Source organism: Bombus pyrosoma, linkage group LG6 (genome assembly GCF_014825855.1).
Source record: "Bombus pyrosoma isolate SC7728 linkage group LG6, ASM1482585v1, whole genome shotgun sequence".
NCBI lineage: Eukaryota > Metazoa > Arthropoda > Insecta > Hymenoptera > Apidae > Bombus > Bombus pyrosoma.
This window is the reverse complement of record NC_057775.1, coordinates 292,313-319,362: the sequence shown is the minus strand read 5'-3', so window position 1 is coordinate 319,362 and position 27,050 is coordinate 292,313. Positions and strand designations below refer to the sequence as shown.

General features: G+C 34.0%; 1 protein-coding gene and 1 pseudogene across 1 annotated transcript in view; both read left to right on the top strand.

Annotated features, from left to right (window-relative positions):
- Nucleotides 1-27,050, top strand: part of LOC122568825 (fibrillin-1-like) — a 217,991-nt gene that overhangs the window by 34,438 nt on the left and 156,503 nt on the right. The window lies entirely within an intron of this gene.
- LOC122568836 lies at nt 25,492-25,606 on the top strand (annotated as a pseudogene).

Genomic DNA, 27,050 nt, shown 5'->3' with positions numbered 1-27,050 from the left:
TATAAACGTATACAAAAATTTACAGCATGATTATAACAATGTGAAATGACGAATGTATTGTTGACTATTATAATAGCTCTTTTCTACTACTATGACTTGCATTATTCAAATATAAAAAGAGAGACGTTCAAGATGTCATTGATGGAAAGACCAAAGAATTAAATAAAGTTTAATAATAGTAATGTTTAATTGAATTAACCTATATTGTATTATACTATACTATAGTAACTTAGTACCTAATTCATGACCTAATTCATGACGTGACATAGTACAGGTAAATATAAAGGTAAAAATAAAAAGCAGTTAAGATTATGTTAAATGTATACGTTTGTAACAGGAATTGTACCAGGCTTTAAGCCTCGCTACAATAAACAAATAATAATAATGATAAAATTAATTTAGTATGAAAATAACAGGGTTCCAAGAGATTACATATTAGAATTTCTATTCTAAAGATGTTTTCAATTTGAGCAGTTTGACTATTTCAAATGGTTCTGTTGTTGCTGAAGCGCGAGAGGAGAAGCGTTTCGAGAGTTTCGCGGCTGGTTACAACTTTATCTCAGTTTCGTCGCGGGTGTCAAACGGTTTCCACGTCACGCAGAGCTGCACCGTTTCAGGTTGCTGCAAAGTTTTATACAGCACGCCGTGCCGCGCCGCGAGGAACTTCCCCTTCGCGGCTTTGAACTCGACGACGAGCCTTTTCTGGGTCCATACGGTCGAGGAGGAGCGTACGCTCGCCACCATATAAAATTCGGAGTTAAGTATAAACGAAAATGTCGGCCGTGGTGCGCGTGGAACGAGAGGAATCGCCGACCGCAGCACACTCATGGACCAACAGATCTCTTGCCTCGTTCTTTGAAGTCGTTTTTCTTCTGCTTCTGGGCGGGACGTTTTCGTAAATGGAATTTTACGCTCGCGACTTTGCTCTACCAACGATGATTGGTTTTTGGATTATTGCATTTTCTTTTTCTTCCTTCGATTATGCAGATTTTTGTGAAAACATTCATGCGCTATTTGTTTTAGAGAAATTTCTTGTAAATGGTATCTGCATATATTATCGTGGGTTTGATACTATGTGTCACGCGAATGTAAAACTATCTTTTTCGATTTCTACACAAGAACGAGCTTCAAGATACGATATGATAAAAATTGGTTAGAAATAGATATGTAAATTCGATTAGTTATACTTATTGAAAATAGAGGAGAATCCTATGATTAGTAAGTTATTATTACAATTTTGTTTTATTGTATCGAGGTCAATTCTTTATGGTATAAAGTATTCTTTTATCGGGAACTCGTTGGTTCTAGAAATTCTAAAAATAATATTGCATTATTTGTATAAAATATTTTGTACGATTTATAGAAATGGTATGCGGGAGTTGATCAGAAATAAAGGACCTTTTCGTATTATTAAAATTCGTATTTATGTAATCTTCAATGTCGATCGTTAATTTGTATTAAAGTGCAACAAAGTACGGATTTTTCCAGAGTTCCAAGGAAATAATATTTTCCATTTCTCCATCATGTTTACGGAACCTTTTTTTTAAACCTATTGATTTTTTTCATAAAGATGCCGAATGGAATCGCTATACAGCATTGTCAACAGAGTGCATTGTGCGCGTTTTGCTTTCAAATAAACGTATTTTCCTCGTCGTAGACTTAACAAACTTTCTGTTCTTTTTTCCGTTTAAAGCAACAGAATCGCTTCGTTATCAACGACAATTGAGATTATTTTATCCACTCACGACACAGCAAAAAAAAAAAAAAAAAAAAAAATAGAAAAGAAAAAAAATCGATGCATTGCATGGTTTCGGTAACTTTGCTGTTCGATATAAACTTCTGCAGTTAGCTGTAAAAAAGAATTGCCATTACGTCATGTTGAACGTATGACGAAAGTAAAGGAAACCATAAGACCTTTAATATCAAAAACGGTTTCTTCTTTATCGTCGTGATATTCAATTTTCATTTTTCTCTAGCCCATTTCCTATTTTTCACGTCCACCAACCATTCACTTTCCAATTTTCTCCATCCTCGGACTTTCATTTCTCCCATTTCCACCTGCCATTCTACCACTCTTTCCACTTATTATTTCCCAATCTTCGCTTCTCCATTTTCTCGATAACTTCATCTCCTATTTCTTCATTCTACTTTCCTGCCCTCTTTTTTTTCCACCGTTTCATTCTTCGATCTTCAATCTAAAAAGAAAAAAAGAAACAAAAAGAAAAATGAGAAAAAGAACCTCCTTCGACCATAATCGTTAGCGTTCCTCTTGAACGCAGAAAAATATTATACGTATACACTTAATCATTTCTAACTTCCTGAGCTTAATTCTCGTTATGCAACGTACATATATACATAGATACTTCTGTTCATAAGTGTTGAGATATCTACTAGTTTTATACGAAACGTAACGAATTAACTCGTATTGTAAATTGTAATTAACGGTTACATAAAATCTATTAATAATCATTTTTGTACCCTATACAAGTATTAATATCGTAAAAGAAATAATTGGACGGACTGGATATTCATTTACTCAGCGATTATCTTCATCTGTATTTATATAATTTAATTTAAAAACTCTACGTTTTTATAGTGTTAACAATGAATTTAATACAAATTTTATATAGAGAATTTAATATAAATTTTCTCAGATAACACGAACAATCTTGCTATTATCTGTATAACTTTGTAACAAACGCGAGATGTTAATAACTTTTTGGATTTATCTTATTTCTCTTAAGTGTCCTAATATTTATAAACGGGAGTATACATGGCGTAGCGTAACTCGAAAGTAATGTGCTTTGGATGTCGATAGACCTTTCGCTTTAAATACTTTAACTGCCGTTTGCCGTCGAGACCCGCGTTCTTTCATAATTTACTGTGCCGAAACGTTTAGCAAAGCTGCAACTAACTCGTGTTATCGTCGTCGTCGTAAAGAGGAAGGTGGCGTTCGCATCGATTCACAGGGGCAAACAAAGGACGAAGACTGAGGACACGCATCATTCTTCGCCGCAGATATCCGTTATAATAAGCGGTGCAACGTAATACGTAGTCGGTTTTCTAAGCTGGTCGATCCTCGTCGCTGTTCAAACGAGGAACGCGGCCTGAGTGCTCTTTCGTGGTCGCGGTAATACGATAGAACTATGCCAATGGCTGCACCGTACGGCAAAAGTTCGTGCGGCTTGGAAAACCTTCCTTCGTCACGTCGAATGCTGGAACGAGTGCCGTTGACGCTTTCAGCCGCGATCCGTGGATTCGTATTACCGAATCGAACCGGGAAAAATCGGTCGCGCAGATGTCAGCTTCACTGCGTTCTACTACCTATTTAACAAGATTAGTTTGAATTTCCCGCGCTCTTCAAAAGTACGCGCTTCGCGTTTGTTCGTTATTTGTATTTTCATTAATTAAAATGTTTCATTTAACATTTTTTAAAAATATTTCAAAGGTGACACTCGGTGATTAAAATGTTTTATTGATATATTTTATTAGTATAGTATTGGTTTAGTTATAGTTTATTAATATAGTATTTAGCATGTACTCATATTTTAAGACATCGAAAATGTATTTAAAATATGATACTACTCAAACAAATTTTCAAGGAGAAGCGAAAATCTACTTGGAATCTTACAAGAGAATTATTCATCTAGGAAACAATATGTTGATGTGAAATATCATTAGTTTTTTATTATTTTCGTAATTTTCCATTCTTAGCCCTGACAGTTTTATTCTTCTTCTAACACAGCACAGCGATATTTTGAATTGTGACACTTTTGAATTATGCAAGTAGAACGACTTTCTTCTGTCAGGTTTCTGCGACTCATTCTGTCATATTCTGTATTTCTATATTACTTCCTGAACCATTTTCGCTTATCTCCATTTTTCATTATTCGCTTTTTTGTTTTATTTCAAGATTTATCGTCTTCTACTATATTGCTTGTTACCTATATTGATTATCAATAGTTCAAATGCCACAACAGATTTATACTCAATTTTTGATACGTCGACGTTTTCCAAAGTATTAGGTCGAAACGATTGCAGGATAGGATCGAGCAAGAAGAACGAGCCGGACAGGAAATTCACGGGAAAAAAATTTCAACTAACCGATCAAAACCGATGCCGGATCAAAATGGTTTCTCGCGTGCATCGAACGACCAGGACAGAGAAGAGTGTATCAATCGGCTTGTCTTGTATTACGAGCCGTCCATTTCGTTCTATCATAAAAAGACAACGAGAAAGTAACAGCTCGAGTTGCTTATCCTCTTAGAGGTTCTCACCATCATTGGCCAGTATTCGCGACTCAGGAACATTTCAATTTGGCTGACATCGAAATTGCACAAATTTCATAGAAAATACGTCAAATTTTTAAAATAGAATGCCTTACCTACAATTTCGAGACATTTTCCTCCTGTTTTTGACGATACAATGGATTAAGCGGTAAAATATCATTTGAACAAGAAAACTACTTTTGCAAATCTTTTCTTAAATGATACAATGGATCAAAAAATTTCAAGATATTTTCCTTTCTCGTTCGACGATGCGACGAAATAAAGCGTAAAATATTGTACAAAATACCTTACCTTAGAATTTCAAGACATTTTCTTTTCCCTTTCGGAGATGCAACGAATTAGACCGTAAAATATTATCAAAGACAGAAAACTACTTTTGTTTTTCTTTTTTTAAACGATGCAATGGGTCAAAGAGTACAATTTTATTGGAAAAAAGGAAGGAACGTATATATTTCTAATTTTCTTGCTTACTAGATGAATTTGAGGTTGTTGTGGCGCACGACCACTTCATTTGGAAAATTTCATCCGGGAGTTTAATTTCACTGGAAATTGGAATCCGCGGTGCCGTCTAAACAGATTTAATTCTCGGTGACAGACTTGATTCAAACACGCTTCCTAAGGATCTTTCGCCAGCAGTATACGTATTTGTATAGTACACACCGTTCCGCAAACTGGTATATGAAAGAAAATTACAAACGCGTGAACACGAAGACTTCCATCTTTGCACGGTATTTTCCGGATTTTGGCCTACTTCAACGTCTATTTTTTTCCACAAATTTAATCCTCTTCTGCAGAATGTTCTATACATGGATTTAGTGACAATCTGGAATTTATCTAAAGCATAATTCCATATAGTATGGAACGGTGTATGAAATTCCACGAGATGAATTTTAATTAGTTTTTCTCCGCTAGTTCATTTTAATTGTCTGTTTGCAGTTTCATCAGCCATTCGAATAGATTGTTTACGAATAGTTGGCATTATACGTTCAGTTTTATAATTCTCGAAAAAGATTTGTTTGTTTAAAAAAATTTAGCAGCTGTCTTCCAAGTTATTTCGCATAAAATAAATTAGTATCAAAGTATGGTCTAGTCATACAAATAACAGATAAAATGATCTAACAATAACTATTACTTCCTAAACGTTAAAATGAAAAACTATTTAACCAAATATGGGTCTAAGTATTATCGCCATTACATCATTTATGAAATTATTAACACATTCGTTTCTATCCATCAATAGAAGCTTTGTTTTAATGTCAATAAGCTGTTCGATGTATACCAGTTATCGCTCATCGTCACCATTAAAACATTCTCATTCTACATATGTATATAATTCAAGTCAATTATTAGAATGCCCTCGATTAATTCACGAATAATTTATGTATTTGACTTATTTCATCGGAGTGACAATGAGATTTGACTTTAATTCGTCTCATTTCTTTTTATCTAACCGTTTCTTTTAGCGTTTATTTTTTAATCGAATATTATCTTTGGGATGTCTCAAAAACTATCATACTTTTTCGAAACTATAATTTATTGAAACGCAACGAACAATGGGAATACCAACAATGACCAACGTAGAAAGAGTTTTCAAACCATATATCAGTATGTACGACATATATAACTTACCTTCGATAGATGGTTAAAACATAACCGAAAACAATGGGCAAAGCAATACGATATATATGTATTCTGGCGACACGTCGTCGCGTCGATAGCGTAAGTTTGACCAATTCAATATCATCGAAACAGCCGAGATCCAAGTCCATATTCAAATCTATATGTAAACCTCCATATAATATTGTAAATCAAACGTTATTTCCAAATAATTGCACGTGCAAGCAATAAAATGCGGTTTATAGGATATACAGTGCTTTTCTGACTCTCAGGACTCCATTAATACTCGTAAGATTATCGGATTCGTTCTACCATCAAAGTACTTGTAAGTAGATTTTCGAAACTTGCAAGTACTCGGTCTAGGGCTCGAAAACAGCTTGCGAAGATCGAATACTTCGCAAGTACAATGAATGAACCATTATATGTTATGAACAGTATTCCAATCCGATCAAGTGCTGACTAGCTATTGGATTTGATTCAGATTTATAAGTACACACATTGAACTGGATCTCATCACCAACTATGTATGCCTGTACTAAATACCTTGTAACCCCTATATACATTTTCTATTCTAATTTTGTCAACACAATCATGATTATCAACACTCATAACATCAACGAAATGTGAAAATCTTTCGTACAACGCACGCGATATATTTCTAAAAGCTGTCTACGATTGTTCGAATACCTTCGTGATTCTGTGTACGTTCGATTCTTCGGGCAAAATGTGTTCGAACAAAATTCAAGCCCTTCCTCGATCGATTATACGAGGCCCTGACCCTTTGATCGTTAATGTGATTAAACTTTCAATTTGCTAAAAAGCGATAGGTAGGGATACGACGGACGGCTTCTCTCGTTCCTTTTCCCTTCCTCACTTCGCATTTTCTTTTTGCCTCGAACGTCATTACTTATTCGTCGTTCTTGCGCGAAACGCGGCGCCAACGGCGGATTTATTGGGTGAAAAATTCAGCAGGGAGAACCGGCAGCCACGCTGGATCAGTTTCACGGTGCCAAATGGGAAACCGTTGTCCGTGTAGCGGAGGATTCAGTCGGCCATCAACTACCTGCTATGGTGGAATACGTGTGCGGCCTGGCATGTGAATAAATAGCGGCAGGAAACGGACTGTACTAGTTGCACCGCACGCTCCGCCTCACAGTGACTAATCTTCCAGAGGTGTCGTTTTACGGTTTCATTAAGCCACGCGCGCTTACTCTGATGGATAATGAAACAGTTCAGGATACTTATCATCATCCTTTTGGATCCTTTCCCAGCTAAAAGTCTCATACCGAGAGCAAAGGAAAAACGATTCCCGATGCGATTCCTTCAAGAGGAAAAGCTCTTGTCAGGATACGTTTAAAGCATATTTATGATGAACCCGTCTTAGTGGATGCAGAGGATTATCGTGATTCTCAGAAATTTTTGCAATATTGGTAGTAATTGGGAATGTTGGATTTTTTAAATAAAGTTATGTACTTTTCTTCTTTAAAGATAATGTAATTTCATCCAGACGATATTTTGATGACGAGGGGCTTTTAGTGGGTGCAAGAGATTTCCTATATACTAAGAGTGTAGTTTTCTTGATTTTAAAGATGTAACTTGATTCAGAAATTTGATTTAATGAAATCAAGTAAATCGTAGACTTTTAGTTGGTTATTGTTCGCAGATTATCCGTAGAAATATGAAAAAACTGTCTATAGTCATTGTATCAATACGAGATTGAAAAACGAAGGACAGTTGGAAAACGGAAAAAATTGAACGTGTCAAAACAGAATTCTTTTTATAAAAAATGGATGCGCATTTGGTCTTTTTTGTTAGAACGACCAGAAAATAAAAGAAATTTTTTAATCTTTTTGCTATAGAAAAAATCTGGTTTTCACAGAATAGAATGTTACAAATGTCAAAGCAACTATTTGGAGGAATGAATACTGCATCGTACCTTGATAAATAAACAAAGCAACGTTGCGATCGTATGTCTGTTGCGTTGTTTTTAATAGGAAAACAAAGAAAGACATATGGTCGTAGCTGACTCGTGTGCATTTACGATTAATCTGCTTGAAGATTACAGGAAAGAACATGATAAGCCAAATTCTTACAATTTCTTACAAGGAAATTTTTTACAGTTTCAGACCTCGATACATTGTCAATCAATTCCGTATCGTCGCTAATTTTTATTCATTTATAGGGAAAGTACAAAATTGCACAGAATGTATATAATATGAAAAAATATATAAAATATCCAGAATATATGCTTTCCATTTATAATACTCGATACGTAAAATAATTTTCTATCTAAGTTCTATTTTCTTAATTATGTTCTTAAAAGTATGAATTTGAATAAAAATCGCCGGTCTAATAATTTCTCCCGAAATATAAATTGCCATTATTATCATAAAAATATTTTATTTTATTATAGAAATACATATATCGAATTGCTCAATTCATTGATCCATCCCAAATTTATCATCCTGTAGTTAATTAAAAATGGGCGGAGTTTATTTGTAAACCCACGACGGTTTATTTGTCGCGATTAATTCGAAGGATCGATCCGTGTGTTAACGAGTGGTCCCTATGGTTGTGCATGGTCAGTCTTGGCTCGCTAATTGCTATCGGCTGGAATTTGGAGAGTTTCTCGTAATTAGGACTGTTTATTTGCCCGTTGCATCGTGTCTGTTTTTTTTCTGTACGAACTAATAGCTCCTCGTTGTCGACGTTTATTGGCGTCCCGTGTTGACGGGCCTGCCTCTTCGTTGTCATTCGATTGACATCTTGTTTCGTTGTTGCGCGTTATTCAAAATTAAGGAACGTATTAGCCGTTGGCGTATCGGTCTTTTTTTCTTTTGAAACCTTTTTTAATTTGACGTGTAAAAATATAAAAAATGTGAATAATGCGCAGAAATATATAAAATATCGATAGCAGGGTGTTTGTTATAATATTTAGGGGATGCAAGAAATTTTTATTAGGGGTTGATATATTAATTTCGTTGGGTCGTTCTCCTTTTTTAACTTCTGGAGTATCTTAATCGGTATATTGGTCTTTTTTTTCTTTTGAAAAGTCTGAAATACTTGAATCTTTAATTTGATGTGTAAATGTGAATAATACGCAGAAATATATGAAATATCGATAGCAGGGTGTTTGTTATAATATTTAGGGGATGCAAGAAATCTCTATTAGGGGTTGGTATATTAGCTTCGTTGGATCGTCTTTTCTTTTAATTTTTGAAGTATTTTAAGCGTTTGTAGAAAATGGAAATGCGTAAAAATATATAGGGGCGAAACTTACATTATAAATTATATATTATGATATATATAACATATATTAAAACTATATAGGTCACACTTCCTTAAATGTGTTAATAAAAATATGAATTTATATTAATATCTAATATTCTATTTATGAAAGTATTCATTTAAGAGTAAGGAAGGAAATGAAGAATAAATTAAACAAATTGAATAATTTTTCAGTAGAAAACAATATGTTAATATAACGTACAACTTCGAACGAACGAAAGTCGGTCGAGATCCTATAGGAAATACTCGTCTCACCTGACTCGTTTTTTATCTCTATCTTTTCATATTTTTATCTCCGAATTCTTGTTTCAGAAGGTTGTTGAATATGAACTACTCGTTAGTAGAAGCTGGCTGTACTCTTATTTACTTTGTTCTCTGCTTTTTTTTAATCACGTAATAAACTTCACGGTAGATATTCGTCTGGTCGTTTTGCCTTCTTACGATCATTCGATTGGCGCCTTGATTGTTCACAGTTACGAACCAATCGAGCTTGACATTCATGCGTGCAAATGATGCGTGTAGATTCTCGAGTTTCTTCATGCGACGTTCAAGATGATTTCCTTATAGCAAACCTATTATGGATGTATCGAAAAGGAATTATCCGATATAATTAACGACTCGTTAAAATCGATAAGCCGAGCTGATTTGCTCTGCAATTAATTCATCGTTTATATTTTATACATTATGCCGTTTAAATACTTACGAGGAAATGAAATTTTATTTCCTTTATGTTTATTGTATTGGAAATTTTAAACAAGGTTTTCCTATAAATTAACATTCATTCGATGTTAGTATTAGTCCGAGAGTTAATCACCATTAATTGACGCTTTTGAGTCATTACGTTTCCAATCAGATTTCGTAATTGCGCGTAATTGAGCTGTTAATAGTTAACAAATGTATGATGAATCAGTGACATCCAAGGTTTACATCCAACTCTCTTCGACTGTCTAAGTTTATTACATACTATTTTATTATCTAATTTTATTAAGCGTATCTACTTTATACAAATCGTATATGTATATACCGGTTTCATATGTATTAAACCGTTCATAATAACACTTACAAAAGAATTATTTCGTTAAGTATTTCTGTAACGAGCTAGATCAATTATCACGTTCTGTACGAATTATTTGAATTTAAAGGGGAAATTAATTGTAGATGAGTCATTTTCTCTCGAAGTTTAATGCTCATGTTAAGTTAAAAAATATATTACGACAATATCAGAGAGTACGTAGTGTATGTTGAATTAAGCAAAATTAATGTAGTCAATGCAAATAAATAAATGTATTCTAAGATCAACAAATATAATTTATTTATCTGACAATATATATTATATACAGTGCATCATGTATTCTATTATATTAATTCTATAAATGCTTTTTGTTTTAGACGAACCATTTTAATGAATCCAATGTATCATTCAGAATTCTTATCTGCTGCGTCGGCTTACTGCTCTAATGAGGAGCAATATTTTTTTGAGCAAATTTTTCCTCGGCCTATTTTACGCTATATATCATGTATCATCACGAAATTTTAGAATCTACAAATTTTTCCACAATTTGTTTTAAAGAAGTTCGTCTCTTTTAATAATATTATGGTTTGATAATCATATCTCGTTACATAGCTTATAAAATTTCACAAAGTTTTGTACAACGCACATAATGCGTTGTTATGCATAAAAATGCACAGAATAACACAACAGATAATTTATATAAAATGTGAAAAACGTGATTATGATATTCGGCGGGCAAAAGAAATTTCTGCGGAAATTACATTTCTTTCTTCCAGGGGTATTTTAAAACATTTGGACAGTGTTTTGACTGAATATATATTACAAAAATTCTCGTTCAAGATTCTTTTCCTAAAATGCATTTATCGTTTCTCTTATACTAGCATCGTGCAATTCGATACATTATGGGAACTCGCAATCAAATGTAAAATTATCAGGTACGTAGTCCCAAAGATAATGAATCACATAGGTTTAGGGTATAATTATTACATTATTATACTATGCTTGTTATAGCTAAACCGCGGATTTCTATGCATTTATGGAAAATTCGAAGATACAAAAATTCACAGAACGAAGATAATATGTAGAAATGTATAAAATATTCGAACAATATTTAATAGATGAAACATAATAACAAATATTTTTTATCCAAGTTTCAGTTTATCCCCAAGTCTCTAAATTATAAATTGTATAAATTGTAGATTATATTTATACAGAAATATGAATTTCCATAAATATTCGAGTCTAGTTATAAAACTTACACTTAATATGTACTACATTAATGTAACAAACTACCGTTCTAATGTGATACGCGTAATGTGACAAACTGCTACAGCCACATAATACGTACTTATAATACGTCTTGTAATTTACATAGCTGAGAAAAAGAAGAAGAAGACAGTCAGCCTATTTCTTTAATGAAGAAGCGATAATTTTCGTATTTATGACTTTGGCATAAAAGGAACGACATACGTTTTCGAAAGTTGCTTACCGCTGGAAATGTTAACGATAAATCCAAAATCCGCTCTGACAACACGATCAAACCACATTTAATCCTTTGCGCTCTAGAGGCGACTCTCAATCGTCACGGCGTTCCGTGCTGCAACTCCAGTGGCACGTGACAGGTGACAGTCCCTGTTTATACTAAATTTCGATATCTTCAATTGATGAGAGTACAGTAAATTCATAAATAGGTTCCTTAGCGCTTTATGTTCTTTGTTAGGAAATGTAAAGTGTTATACTTTAAAATGGAGATAAAATATTTAATCCCAAATGGCTCAAAACTATGGTTGTGACAACGTCTCCGACGTCAGTTTGGATTCGACGATCATGGCAAAAGTACTATAGTTTAGAAGCACTCAAAAATGGTTTTCGGAAGTGAAATTAGCTCAAATAAAGATGAACTTGATTTTGAACTGTTGAGAAATGAGATCAATTATATTCTGGAATGCATCTTGGTGAATGCTTTATAAATTATCATACAAAAAAATACAGAAGTTAGTATTACAAAATCACATTTTCAAAGATGTAAATATAGATAAATTATTAGAATATAATATTCTTGTAAGTTAATTTGTATATAAAATCATTTTACATTATCTGTAAGACAGGCGCCTAAAACTCCCCTAAGACTCTTGAGTCGCTGCTACGCCCGACCGAAAAAGTTTTCCAGCGCTAAGGGTTAACCCCGACATCAATCGAGATCCACCATCCCAGGCTCACTTTAACGTTTCTGAAATTCCACACTCCCAATTAAGTCGCGTATCGGTGCGTTTACGTGCTTTTTTAGGGAGATGTCGGTCGATGGTAGCGGCGTTTTGCTTGCTCGTTATCATTTGATTGGCGCCTTGGTTATCGATCCGTGCGTCCTCGCCGTACGGGCTACAAAGAAGGGGGCCACGTGTGTACACACGCGTGCAGATCGCCGAAAGCGAGTCGGCTGCTCGTTCCATGAGATCGCGAGTAGAACCGGTCGACGATCACCGTCGATTGTAATGAACTCATTAGCACGGGAGGTCGCAGTGTGCGATTTCTTTTTTGTGCACTTCGAATACAGTGTCTTTTTTATCACGAACTCAAACCACCCTTACTCCACTTCGCTCGACGATACGGAATAACACACGGAGAGAAACTAGGTTGCCACCATTCAGAGGGAAAGCTTCCATTTCGTCTAGCAATCGGTTCATTACGGATCACGCGCGAGGGTAGGGAAGATTTTCACCAGTTTAACCGGCGACACATATTTCACTTGGTAGACGTGTTCCGAGGATTTTGGTTCCTGTTAACACTTAGCCAACCGAATAGGGAGATCTCTCCTCTGTGAAGAACATCGCTGCGTGACCGAACGGAGCGATTTCCCTTTTTGACTTTTGCAATTTTTGCGTTTTCTTTTTTTTCTTGTTATTATCAGTTATTGTTTACCTGGAATTCTTCCCAATTATAATAAAATACAGCAATGTAGTGGTGTTAAAATTAATTAAAAAGTTACACTATCAGTTATGACTAAGTAAAATCATAATCGAACGATGTAACACTATAAAAAAATATTAAAATGCATTATGAATGTTTAATTTCACCTTCAAGTCGTATTATTTATTTTTAGACATCTTTAACGTTTTTAATTTTATCTATTTTTTTTATACTTTTAATATATACTTTCAATTCGATGTTTTGTATAAACAATATGTGAAATCGTTAAATAAAATCATTATCGCAAAATATAATTAATCACTTAACTTTTAGACTTATTTGTTTTTTAAGTAGTGAACATTAGTCCTCGATACTTAGAAAAATGCATGGTGGACAGCATATAGGTTGGCTAAGTGTTAATGATGCTGTAGTGTGGCTATGCATGATCCTATGTTACACTGGAAAAGTGTATACACTTATCGTAAAAACATATGGTGACTCACGAAAGTATCGACACTTCTAGAAACTTTACGTATATCATTCGTTTATGATCAAGAATAAGGAAAGAATGTTATGTAGACATAAGATCGTAAATGCTTTATTACAAAATTATAACAAAAATACTAAAATTACAAATGTTTGGTTTTCTGCTTGATTCTGTATGGAAACGATGTCAATTTTGTATGCGCAAGAATAATATTCTGAACAAGAACTTTGGTAAATACAGTCGATCGAACGAGAATTTAGTAATTTACAATTTTGGTATCTTTGTTATAACTTTGTAATAAAGCATTTACCACACTATATTTATATAACATTTTTTACTTATTTTTAATCATAGTATCTTCAATACGTCTACACCGTTTGCCGGAGTAAAAATGATACACCCTGTATATATCATACAAAACATTTTACAATTTTTTTACAATTTTACATTTTACAATTTACAAAGCAGGACGCCATTATCATGATTATATTGGTTTTGAAATGGTTTGAAAATGTACATAGAAGTTACACTTCGCAAAGAAATTAAACTGTTCGCCAGGGTATTTGAGCGGTCAATTATTCACTACATAGAAAGACCATCTCTAGTATTAATTGCATATTTAAGACTTCTATTCATGCGGCAAAGTATAAATTTCGAATTGCATCCACCTATATCTTCTTTACTATAAGAGTATCAAATTATACAAATGAATCATTAAAACATAATTCATCTTTTCATCATCATTTCAATCATCATTTCAGAGCAAATGTAACCATCTTAAAACTTTTGAGTGGGAATGTATCTAGTTTCTCATTAAATATAACATACTGTCTTCGGTCAAATCATCTTCGATGACTGCTTATGCATTATTTCAGCCCTCTCTGTTTTCACGTTTGCCGAATAGTTGGCGAAAGATGATCAAGGATTAGTAACACGATTAAAGTAACAAAAGAAGACCGATAACAACGCGGAGGCGTATCTCCGCAGGTAATCCATCGCGTACGTGGCAAATCCAGATGATTTAAGTCGAAGAACCCTGGTGCGCATTAACCGCTTTGACATCGTACCACATTAGGAAACGGTTAGTCACGCGCGTCCATTAAAGCTTGCTTCACGATCGAAATCGCAGATTTGATGTGTTGTTCCCCTTTAACAATATACACGTGGTATACGTGAATCCCACCCAGTGTCCGGCTCGTCATGCCCCTTGAACACAATCGTCGAGGATGTCGGCACCGGGGGGAAAAAATCCTTTATCGGTGTTCCGGTACGCGAAAGGGCTGATGCACGTGGCTATCGCGGCTATGTGGTATGAATAGAACGTTAACAAGATGTATCGCACGCGGATACGTGCTGGGCTCCAGTGGAGTGCGCCTGTGAATCGCTTTTTGGGATCAACATTCACGACACGGTTCAGTTTCACGCGTCTAGCGTGTAGTTTATACGTTTTGTTCAATCTATCGATTTATGTATATTTGGAATTGTTATGAGTCGTTATGTGTCGTTTCGGGAATATTGCGATGAAAGGGAAATTTTAGCGATGATAAGCAGGTTGTCGATGTGTTTATGGATTTATGGAATGTTTAAAGATGATAGAATGTACGGAATGTACACGTCCGTGCATAATTGTTAGGATACTTTTGAAAAATATCGTAAATATACGTAGCATGTTCATGCATCATCGTTGTAATTCTCAGCTATTTTAACTCTATTTAAAAAAATGTAATTAACCGATCTACATATGTCTTATTGGAATGTAAATGAATGGCAATAGGATGAAAATTCTATTTAGAAAGAAACATATATTCAGTTCTTTATTTATCTTATATTAATCTTCGCGAACTTTAAGCTCGGTTTCCTCAGTTTTCAAACTGATGGAAGTAGACTAATTAAGAACTAGAGCGACGGTATGTAAATAATCGTAGTTTGATGATAAATAATATCTATGTTTGATTCGGGGAACATTTTCCAGGTATCGCTGAGAAAATGTAATTATTGATTGTATGGTAAGTTTGACCTACTCATAATTCCAGTACATAGGATTAATGAAAGTTATCGAAAGCAACCAGAATACGATAGGAGAAGGAAACACCGAAACATCGAGATCCCGAGGATTATAAGTAACTCAAACATTCTAGGGATTTCGGGGCCTCCAGGATTTGCGAATGTTTGGTGTATGAGGTATGAGAAGTCTGGAAAATGTGGTTTTTAGACTTCTAGGAACTACGACGGTCTTAAGGATTTCGGAGGTCTCTGGAGTTATGGATCTTTTAGATCCGGTAGGTGCGAGGGGTTGGAGCGTTTCAAGGGTTTTGGGGATTGCTGAAAAGACCTCTGTGTGTATCAGAGTTATTGTACTTTATGTTTTGGCTTTTACAAATTGCAGGGAATCTGATTGATTCTGAAATCAGGCTGAAAAATCTACGTATATAGAAGGTAGAGAAGATATTTAATATTAGTATACACTTCGCAAAAATCATAGAAATATCTAAACACCATTTATTATTGTTATCACTATTTTTATTAATCATTCATTCGCTCTTCATACCGTATACGTAGTAATTTTTTATTGTAAATATACTTTTGAGGTAAAAATCTTTCAACTTTTATATACACTTTCAGACTGCTTTCAAATTTTACCAATATTATTATGCACCCGTATATTACACTCGTGTCTCATTACGATGTCAATGAAAGCTTAAAGTGTTCCACGTAGTGCACAGAATATATACACGAAAGTTTTACCTATATGATAAGTGTTCAAATATTTTCGTGAAACACTATATATACACAAAATTTTTGCACGATTTATTTTTATGAAAATCACAAATATAATTCGTTCTTACATGTATGCAGAATCTATTTTTCTCGACTATTTTTTCCAATATCAGTTTTGGCACCGATTAATTGACCGGTTAATGTCACAGTCTCTTAACATTTTCTCTGTGCTAAAGGCCCCGTTACACTTAATGATGTCACACTGGCGAGACGTTATAAAAGTAGTACCTATATCTTATACATCGTGCGATTGGTATACTTTATTTTGTAGCAGGACGGAAGAAATAAATTACCCGTATTTAAGGATCACATAACATATTCCGGGAGATGTTTCACGAGTCAGAGTATACGAGCCGAAGAAAATTTTGTCTCCTGCTCGACACCGAGAGAAATGTGCCATTACGTTCTGCTTACAAATAAATGATAAAGACCGACAAAAGTGCATTCTTCTTTTCATGTCTGTTCTCCTACTGAAAGGATGTACTAGGTTTGTAGCAAAATTATTAATGGTTTGAATTCGGCTCCTTACTGTCTCATTCAACAAAGCTATTTTTCTTAATTTAATTCTTTGAAATATTTACAAATCCCTCAGAACGATAGACGATGCACATTGTTACATTAGATCAGAGCAATTACAATATTGCAGAATAATTTGCAGTTATTCCGAACCTAATGCACGAACCTTGACACGTGAGAAATATTAATGTAAATTGTTCATTTCCTTAAAAGTGTTAAAACAAAACGAGGCGATAGCATTCGCTCTGGCATACTTAGCTCACGTTCTATGCAAGGCTACAGCAGTACGTAAAAGAAATCCAAACAATGGTGATTTGTCGACTTTGCAAGCTCCTTATAAAGGAACTAAAATTTCGTAATTAAGTCAAAGAAAATAGTATGTTCGAGCTAAAGAGGTACAAAAGGATCTTCTCTCCCCCGTAAAGGAAAAAATTGTTCAATGAATGGATTGATTAAACATAAATTGAATTTTATTTACCAAAACGAAAAATCATTTTCGTTTTGTACTTTTTCAATAAATTGAAAGCCTTCCCATCGGTTTAAAAGAATTTCCTTACTTTATAATAATTTACAACTCAGCAATGAAATAGTCCAAAGATGAATAGCTTGTCCACTAACAAAAATAGGCCTGCAAGATATGTCACTTGTAAACACCGGTTTTGCTATTGATTCTTAAAAATTAATTTAGCCTCATCATATTGTAATATTCTGTTATAGATAGGTTTGACGATTTATTTATAATTTCGCAAATAAAATACATTTTTCGTATAACATATATCATCCTTCCTGTACATATAGCGTTATATCGCTTCATATTAAAACATAATTCATCCATAATTTTATCAAATTTTGAAACAACTGTCCTAAGACATTTTCTTGTTAAAAATAAACAAGTACCTATATCTAGTAGTGTCTGTACACAGCAAATACATTAACAACATACTCAACCCATCTGTTCATTTTCTATATTTTTTCTATTCGATCCAAGTGGCTAATAACACCGAGATAAACAAAACCCATTTTCTTGTACTACGCCCGACTTTATTTATTCCATACCACCTGTAGTTTACACTTATCTTGAACATTGTGAGTGCAAAGCGAACGGTGTACGTGAAACGAGATTTTTTGGAGATGACGATCTTCAAGTTCACGTAGACGAAGCTCCGTAGCCTCGAGGCAAAAAGAGGAGATGGCCAGAAGGTTGAAACTCTTTTAACGCCCATCCGAGGCGTCCGTAATTAAATCACGATCGCTCGGCTACCATGAGAATCCGGGGTCGAGATCGTAATTTCTCCTCTGCTACGAAAAGGTTATCCAGGGGAACGGGTCCGGCTAGCAGCTCTCTGTGCTTGCCGGAAGCCAGTGTACAACGTTGGAAGCCTCTGATACGGTCAGCTTGCACGCCGAAAATCGAGTTATCCGGAGCTTGTTTCGACGTCTGGTATCGAGGTTCTAACCAAATGGTTCACAGTTTAATTCGATGTTTTCAGTTTAAGACGCTTCCTGTTATTCGATTCAAGTCGTTTTTCTTCAAGACAAATTAGCGTGGCCTGTGGTTCAGTATGGCCCACAGCCTTGTTGTTTGTTATTACTAAGGGAGGAGAGATTCATTATGCTAAGTTGCCTGTGGTTGCGTTATTTATTCAAAGATATATTTGGTTTAGACCTCATATTATTTGAGTAAAATATTTGGAGAAATATTATTTAAATAATAATATTATTAATATAGAGTTATATATAATTACATAACATTTCGTGCTTGTTATTTTTATTGAATGTTATTTTGAAATAATTATATGCTAATTTATCTGAATAAGCAAATGATTTTTGTTTCTTTGATGATTCTCTAAATTATTTCTTCGTTTTCTTTCTTATTAATTTTTATTATTATTTTTTTTTATACATTATTAATTAGAAAATGAAATAAATCTTTTATTTTAGATACTCATCAAGTACTGTGTAAATTAATCCCTGGAATAGTTTCTGATTCTATTATATCAATATTATTAATTTTGTCAAAAATATAGATTATTTTAAATATTCCATGCATATAAACATTTATCATTTAGGAGTAATAAAAATTAATATATTTCCAAATGCTGGTACGTTGGACAATAATTCGACTACTTTGTCTATGGCTCAAATGTATGCAAAATGCAATATTTAGAATTCCAATAAATATTTAAATCCAAACTATTTATCACTTTATTTGAAAATAAGCTAAAAATGATTTATCTAATTTCAATACAAGTCTTAATACAAGTTTAAAGAAAAAGTTAAATCAAACCGATATCAAATTTCATAACAATATTGTTTCCTAAATATTTTCGTCTAATTAATTGTACTTGATATCTCATTTTGCTAAAACTAAATATTTTTACAGAATATTCGAATTTGTTATATCTCCTAATACGAAAGGGTGTTAAATCATAAAATCAAACACCTTTGCCGTTTTACTGACTCAGAACAACATCATAAAGTTCAAGCATCATATCAACCTGAATAATTTGGTTAATCTTATGATTTACCTCCTCGCGAATAAATTGAAACTGTAAGAAAATCGAAACTTTTAATATCGTTATAATGATTACGAATAACTTGAAGCTACAATTCATCGAACGAAATTTCGCACCACGTATAATGATGTTCCATCTGCCTCCCTGTTTCGTTTAATTAAAATTTCAAATACGAGCAGCAAAATATGCATAGAATAATACTTTTAACAAGATTGTTATCGGGTCTCGAGTATTCGCGGGCTTGAGTTAAAATTCATGCGGCTGAATCTAAATGCTACGAATACTTTTTAGTATGTTGATCAGTATACACCGTTCTAATAGGATTTGTATAAATTTTTGATGAATGGAAGTGTTGTTCTCGGTAGACGATTGTATTTTGAGCTTTCTAAAACCTTTGTTACATTCTATTTTACAGTATTTCAGTCGTTGTCATTGATTACAACAAATAATATTTTAAGGATTATTAATATTTGAACCACACCGATTGGTATTTTATTTGAAATAATCATATTGCAATGTATAGATATGAGAACCAGATATCTCAAATAGTTTGTAACACAAATAATGTTAAATAATATAGAAATAATGACTAACATTTCTTTGATATATTCCAAAATTATCGTCGATATTTTTATTAATTTTTAAAAGATACAGTTTGAATGAAATTCGTAATTATGTTGTGTCAAATATTTTATATTGAGAGGATGACAAGCATGTCTGAGCCAGTAGTTCCTCAAATTTGGCATTTATTTGCTCTATATTATTAACAAAATTTCTATAAACCACAAAAATATTACCTTCACGAGTTTTTACGATTTTATCGATTAAATATTAAAATTTTTTAAAACTTCTCTTTCTAAATGATACGACTCCAACAAAACATAATTCTGCATAATTCATAGAACTACTTCCGTGACAACCGTTATGCACAAATTGCTCCTTGAATAAATTTATTAAACCCTCTCTTTAGATAAAAATATCCAGCATCATTCTAGAATAGCACCATTGTGCATATACTGTAAACATATAGACTGTAATATAGACTGTAAACATGTTTGCCTTGCAATCATAACGCAATTATTCTCTCAATTAATCAACTAAATTTACCAAAATATCTCTTTGTATATAAAAATAGATCCAATACGAACCCTGGAAAGCGCTATTTTCTATAAACCCTACATCCAATAATCAAACTATAACAGCAATTTTTCTTCGATTATCCAGCTACATTCATTGAAATTTCTCCCTTTAGATAAAAATCTCGAATATCACTGGGAAAAAAAGCATAACTTTCATTTTATGGCGTTTGCCAGATCAGCATGGCATCGTAATAAAGGTCCGAAAAAATGGTCCGGCAACTGCAATCGGAAATCCGTACGTTCTTTTCCACGCCTCTCTTCAATCTACCCGAGAATTATCTGCGATTCGAGCTGAACGCCAGGTCACGGGTTAATGCAAACCATTAGTCTCGGAAACGAAAGGGTCGCCACGACGAAAATGTGCACTCACCGCGAACGGGAATACTCGAAGCTTGCAAGCAACGAGGTTGTTGCTTCTAAAAGAACATATACCTATGCTACCGCCATTTCCTCCCATCCTGATGGATGTGCATCTCGTTCGTTCTCAGTGAACCAACGAGTACTTACTGAAACGTATCGACGAGGACTGTCTTCAAATTTATGTAGTTGTTCGAGAGACAAATAAATACTGAAAACACCGTATTTGTTCTTCTTCTTTAGCGCGATCAATTGCAAACATAATGTGAAACATTAATAAGTACATGCAGATTTATTTCTTCAACATTGTACTAATACCTGTTATTAGACTGCGAAACATGCGCAAATGCATAGAATGCACATAATATGAGAAATATTTGAAGTATAGTGATATGTAATACTTGGTAGATAAAACAATTTTCTATTCTTTCGATTGTATCTCCAAACACATAAATTTGCATAAAAGTTCATAATGTACCTATAAATACGCAAGCTACTATAATTTTGAAGTTATGGTATGGTATATTGGAATAATGAGTAACTGTATAGAATAACAGAATTGTTTGGAGTAAGTAAAGGAGCAAATAATTAAAATGTAGAAATTTTTGAGCGTCTTTAGTATTTATTTTTTTGAAGGATTTATTTTTAAGACGCTCTTCTAAATATTGTTGTTTATTATTTTTATTTATTCTTATACTTTTGAAGAAATTTTTAATACGACGCAAGATTTAATTGGCGGACATATAAAACAATTTTTGTATATTCAAAGAGAATGTGACTTATTAAATATTATGTATCTTGTGTTCTTTTATGGATCTTTAATATTGAGCTGACGTTTCATCAAGATAAAGAAGGAACGTGATGAAAATTTTTGGAAAACTTTAGAATCGCTCAAAGAGAACTTTCCATGCTACATGCAATTTTCATCTTGCAACATACATAAAATCGATATGGTTTCAACTTTTCTCTTTGAAAGAAACATATTGAGGGCAAAAGAGTGGGTATAAAGTTCGTGACAGATTTAGATTGAAGTCAAAAGACAGAATATTTTTCCGAAGCGACATATAGACTTCCATGACAGTATTATGAACCTGACTAAAGGGTTTACTTGAATGTGAATAGAATGAAATATCTTCTTTCGTACGTATTTATTTTGGTTACATCACAAAATTCAATATAAATGAAGGATTTTGAGTCAAAACTTTATGCTTCAAATAAATACTTCTTTTATCTTTTATAAGTAAAAGATCTTGAAACGAAGGAGTTTTCCTATTTCAATTAATTATATCTCTATCTACTTTGACTTTATCTTGCCACACGTCGAATCACGTGACACGAAACAAACGAATAAAATTGATCGGCTGACCCCCTAACAGACTGCGATCTTTTTATAGTGTTCATGAATAGTCTCGTGTACAAAGGAAAATTCAGGTCTTTTAGAAGGATCAAAGAGTGTATGGAACTGGAATTATCGTCGTTTAGCAGGAATGAGCTGTAACAAGCGGGAAGTAGCGATAATATGCGCAAATGGTAAATTAATGGTTGTGAAGTGATGTGTTTGACCTAAAAGGGCCACTATTATTGATTATACGATCAATATATAGATATTGTCAATATTTCAGCATTCTCAATATTATTATACATTGTATGTATACAGACGACCAACTAACATATATTAACCATACAATATGTAATATCCGAGGGTTTCCTTATGTACAATAATATTGAGAATCCTGAAATATTGACCATATGATTAAATATCAGAGAGATCGTCATTTAATAAAACGACTCGCGTGAGTGAATATCTCTACTACAAAGTCACCTACTGTATCAGAAGTGGAACTAAAGGAAGGAACAAACTCTGACCCCCATCCCTAACACGGTTTGTAATTCTCCGAAGGGTCATCATGATCGGCTGTTCCCTCCTAATCAAGATCGTTGTTGATAGGAAGCAGGCCGAACGCTGGACCAAGGATGAAGAAATTCGTCGTTCTTCTTTACGGGCAATTCGTGAAACGCGATTAACTGGCAAAGTTCGGTTCGTTCGGGCTCGCTAGCGGCGGCCGGCGTAGCGTTAATGAACCATAGTTCGCTGATTCGACGATGAGCATTCGAGAGTTAATCGTCTGCGCCACGAAAGCAATTTTGCCAACTCGACTTGTTTCGCTCGATAAGGTCTCTTTAGGCGATTGTATCTTTGTACGTATACACGCGTACATGGGAGTACAGATTGTTTCACTGGCTTGTTTCGAAGACGAACTTCGCTTTGTTACGCCGGAAAGGAATTTATACGGGTACCGAGACGAAATCGTTGAGAATCGTTGATCTAGAAATTTTGTTACTAACTTCTAGACATTCATGAGCGCGTACAATAATGTATTTTAATGTATAAGAGTCATTTAATTCGCTTTGATCGTCTCATATTAAAAATTTTGCTAGTCATGCCATTTTTTCTCTGAATCTTATCAATTCATTTTCAAAGTACTTATTTTTACTATCAAGGAAGTCGAAAAGTCTAAACTATGTAAGCTAGATGAAACACCTTGTATGTATATATATATATATATGCTTGTGTGCATACATGGCTGCTTCGTGACCCTTTTCCGGAATTCGGGCTCGCGTTCTTCTTCTTTGCCTCAACAATGCCAACTTTTACAGTCAATCTCGTTTCATTCGGATGGAGAGTTCGAGTTCCGTACCATCCACGGCCGAAATGTGTGTATGCGCGAACAGGGACGGGACGAGATGGATTTGCCTTTTCGTTCCTCGACTTTCGTTGGAAATCTTGTTTGCCACGTTACGACCTTCCCTTTTCACTACGGCATTTATTTAATCGGAACTAACGTAAATTGTGTAGCGAAAGGATCATATTGTTAATCTAGTTTCTTAGTATTTTTTGAGAAATTTTGGTATCGCTCTGATCATTTTTTAATATTTTTCTATTATGTATGTGTAATATTTGGAAATTTAATATCGTTACGAATGCTGACTTTTGTAAGGAGTTTGGAACTATTTGAAAAGCAATTATTAACTTATTGTTGGTCTCTTCTTTAGTTTTAAAATATATTATGTAGGGAATTTAAAAAATTGTAGTGTCACTTTGAGCACTTTAGATATTAATAAAAACAAATTATTTTAATTCTAGCAAATATGAATATGACATAATCTATTTTTAGGGGTTTTTAGATAGATTTAGTTCAGATAGATTAAAAAGGGACTTATAAAGGACTCATAAATAAGAAAATTATTATACCCAAGAGATCGAGAATTCAATCGACGAATTAACTCGTCTTCTGCAATTAAAAGATTAAACGACATACGGTAGAGTCCGTTAAAAGATGGTCAAAATTAAAATGTTACTTATTTTAAAAAAGTGCTTTTTTTATATCATGCAAATGAGATAACATAATTTTCTGTCGTATGACGTATTTTCTTAAAAATATCTCGCATAAACGAAAGTCAAATCGGATTATCGTGTAAGAACGTACGATAGTGCATCAGGAACACTAATTCAAGCTTAGAAATGGTCAAGGAGAAGGTATCGCTATACTTCTACGGAATGAAACATGACAGAATGGAGCATGCCCTTTTCGTCCTTTCTAAAACAACTGCCAACGTAGTTTCTATGTTGTCGTTTTGTAAATCCACAGAACGCGTCTGGAACGATAATAAGTAATAGCCCTCAGGAGATTTATTACGTCTCGTAATTTGTCACGAGTCTCTGAAAGCCAATAAATACCGTATCGTTTTATTTCCAGGCTGTACATTTCAGCACTCGCTTCGTAAAACAGATTTATCAGGTGTACTAGGAACTGTTTAGAGACAGCTCCTTTAATTTCTCCACGAACAAAACAAACGTCACGTTCGGGACTTAACCTCTTAGGTACGACGCGCCACTATAGTGGTTCATTCTACAGACTCATTCGCTCACCGTTTGAACTAAATGATGACGTGTTTCATTTGTCTTGCTTCACACCTTCTTTGTCCTCGCAATGTTTTATAACAGTGTTAACAATATTCATACAGAATATATAGAATTAAAATAGATGTATCATTATTAGATGCTCATTTTAACATGCCGATCCGTATCCCTATAATTTTTTAGAATCTTCAACCTCAAAATATCGCTACGAAGAGCAATTTGAAAAACGCTATACCACTATGAGTGTGAAATTTGTGACGTGGATTTATGTGTCGTACCGTGCTTTAAAATATATCACACTCAATTGTATTATTAATTATTAAAGTAAATTATTAAAGTTAAAGTATATGTATCATACCTTTAAGAAAAATTATAATTTAATTATCGAAAACTTCGTTCCAATGTGCTTGCGTAGAGAACAGTATTATCCATCATAAATTGCAGTGCTGTATCGTTTACGCGTAATTCAGACTCTGCCGTACAGTAAAACAGCCTCGCACAAAATTCAACCGTACCTAAGAGGTTAATGTAGTAAACAATAAGTACTCTTGCGTTTGTAGTACATCGACGTGCCGCTGGGTGGCCTATAAGATATTTACTTTCTCACTAGTTGTCGCAAAGGTAGTATGTTACATTATATACGGGAAACAAAACATACCTAACGTACTTCCTTCGGTAGTACATATACTAAAAGTGGAACGATACAGAGAAGCGTTAGCATATATGACCCCTGCGCAAGGGGGATGACATGCTGCAAAATGCGAGTGTTCCATTGAGATATGTGTACGTAATATTGCGTGTTACAACCGTGGGTTGGTCGTGCGCAGTGTTACGCATATTACAGAGTGTGTAACTGTGGGTGTGTGAGTGTCGTGAGTGTTTATGAGTGTATGTTACGAGACAAAAGACCTCTGAAGAAAAAAAAAGAAGAAAATATGTAACTTAGCAAGAGGAAGAAAAATAACACTTAGAAGAGTAGTTAGTAGAGTGCGATAAAAATGTAATTGTTATCTATGAGTATCTATGTAAAACATATGCTCTAAATAAGTACAAAATTTTTTATTTTATCATATCTACATGTAATGAAAGTATTTCTACATATCTATTTCGCCAATTACGATCCATAATTCTCAACACGTAATATGCATTCAGCGTAACAAGAATCTCATATGATAAATAGTTAATGTTTTATTTGAGACAACTTAAGTTTGCGATAGAGGAAGTCATATAGACATTTCGTCTTTCTGCAATTACGAGGTTTCTCAAAGTGAAACGTTTATTTCGCGAGTACATCGTATCTCGGCGACTTACATCGGGATTCCACGCACTCGTACCGTAGAAATAATGGTCGCAGTAAGCATATCGGCATAGTAAACTACGCGTAATACGTTGGACAACTTGATAATAACTTGCAGCCTCAAGTTTCAGATCACCAAATTTATTTTGCGGTGATCGAACATCCGGAATACGAAAGATTCTAATAAACGGCTTCCGTTCCCGGGAAAATTCAAAATGTCAAAAGTTCACCCTTACACTGTAAACGTCTCTACGGTACTGTAACTATAGCTCTAACTCCGACTTTCGTGTCCAATGCATTTTGCAGTGGGTAACACTTGTTAGAAGAATCCCAAAAAAAATTCGTATATCTTTAAATGTTTTGGATTAAAGTTATCATAAAGCTTCTATTAAATCATTTTTTAAGCAGGAGGCTGGGAAGGTTTTCTATCTACTCCTTTGCGAGAAACTCAACTCGGTCAAAATAACTTGGGCATGAAATATCCACCTCTACAGTTCAAGGGTTAAATTTTCTTCACCTCTTCCATTATTCTTGTACACTCTTTTCCTTGAACAATACAACAGCAGATTATTACATCGCGACTGATGGCACAAACGAACGAATAATCTTCTACATTAACGAAAACACACAAAAGCAGTTTCATGGAATTTTAGATAAATTTTTCACACTTTTCATAAACGTATTAATATGTGTCATACGAAGCATGAAATTTCATTAGCATTCTACTGAGACTCGAAACTTCCAAATGTTTCATACAATACATATAACATATACGTAAATGCTTTCTATGGAAAATCCAAATACCTTTATGAGCTACCGTAATGATGGATGAGAGACACGAAGGAACTTTTTATTTGCTTGTGATGCACGTTTCGTAGCTCTTTAACTTGTTAGGTACGATGCGCCACTATAGAATTAAAATAGA